Here is a 1,795-nt window from a genome sequence, read left to right on the forward strand (position 1 = left end):
TATTAAAAAAAGGTCCTCTTTTTAGTTTGCAACAATGTTGGAATGTTTGTTTTAACCTTTGTATTTAATCTTGTTTTCACTTTTTTCTAATTATTAGTAGAGCTTCAGTTTAAATTGGCAGACTATTCCAACTTTGTACGAGTTGATGATGTTGTCAGATTTTTATCATAAACTTGAATGGAAGTATGAATAGTGGTTGTCATGTCTTCATGGAGCATAACACCACTACACAAACACGCCACTAATAACTCGTTTTTTTTTTTCCTCTGCCTTTTTGTTACACCCCCTGAGGATGATGGCTCGCCATTGACTGTTGTTACAATTGTAAACTTGTCTTGGCAACTGTTAACATCCCATCTCCTTTTTAGAACCAGGTCAGTGTTAAACTTGCCAAGTTGCCCAGACAGAAAGCTGAAGAGAGAGAGAGAGAGAGGGAGAGACGGCCTGGCACCTGCTTAAAGAAAAAATTACCAATAAAAGAAAAGATTTTAAAATAATGGCTTTTTTTACCAAAATTAAAATGGAACGGTCAGTCCTTGGGCGGCACAGTGGATCAGCTGGTAAAGCGTTGGCCTCACAACTCATGACTGAGGTCCTTGGTTCAATCCCGCCTGTGAGGAGTTTGCATGTTCTCCCCGTGCCTATGTGGGTTTTCTCTGGGCACTCCGATTTCTTCCCACATGCCAAAAACACGCAACATTAATTGGACACGCTAAATTGCCCCGCGGTGTGATTGTGAGTGTGACTGTCTCCACGTGCCCTGCTGGCAACCATGTCAGGTTGTACCCCGCCTCCTGCCCGTTGACAGCTGGGATAGGTTGCAGCACTCCCCGCGACCATCGTGAGGATAAGTGACGAAGAAAATAGATGGATGGACGGTCAGTCCTTTTTATTTGTACTTTTTAGAGGGACGTTCCAACGGGGAGGACTTCTTCCAAGTGCATGTATGTGAAATGTCATTAAGACAAAACAGATGTTTTGAACAAACTTCATTTAAGATTTAAATTAAAATCTGCAAAACTGTCTGACTTAATTGTCGAGTTGCTGAACAGAAAAGGGTAAGTCATACTTTTTTCTTTTTTGTGAAGTGAAGCACATTATTTGCTTTTATTTTGAAATGCAACCATACTTTGATATAATAAATGAGAGAACATTACACCCTGGCACACATTGGTTTGATTACCTGGGCAGAAATTAATGTCTACCATTCTATAACGATACCATGAAAATTCAGGTGACCAATGAATTTCAATTTTAATGACTTTCTAATTAAACTGTTAGGTATTTCAGATGGGGTTAATACAGCACCATGTGTGGGACATCCAATCTATCGCATCAAAAATGTTTTCATTGATTTTTCAATAAAACGTTACAGCTTTGCAAGTATTTGTTTGGCTTTGGCAATATAAGAAACTACAGTTCCGTGATGCATTGCCTATTCGAGCTGAGATACAATACGTTATTAAAATAACCAGAAACCAGTCTTTATGCGCTACCAGAGATTGACTTTTTTTTCGTCATATTGCCATCAAATGCTACTTTATCGGTACAGTGCTGTGAGCGATGGGATTTATTATAATAATACTGTTTTAGGGAAAATTGAGTCCTTGAGCATGATGAATGATTATTCATTAGAAGGGGAATTGTACTCCAATTGTACATGTTCTCAATAAGCATAACATTCCCAATTCTGTACATAAATGACCTCAAATGTGTTAATAATTCATTCTTGGTGGCTACTGATACATCGGGGGTGGAAAGATGTATTTTATACAACCTTGTGCCTGTCTTTTGT

This window comes from Syngnathoides biaculeatus, chromosome 6 (assembly GCF_019802595.1).
Source record: "Syngnathoides biaculeatus isolate LvHL_M chromosome 6, ASM1980259v1, whole genome shotgun sequence".
Classification (NCBI taxonomy): domain Eukaryota; kingdom Metazoa; phylum Chordata; class Actinopteri; order Syngnathiformes; family Syngnathidae; genus Syngnathoides; species Syngnathoides biaculeatus.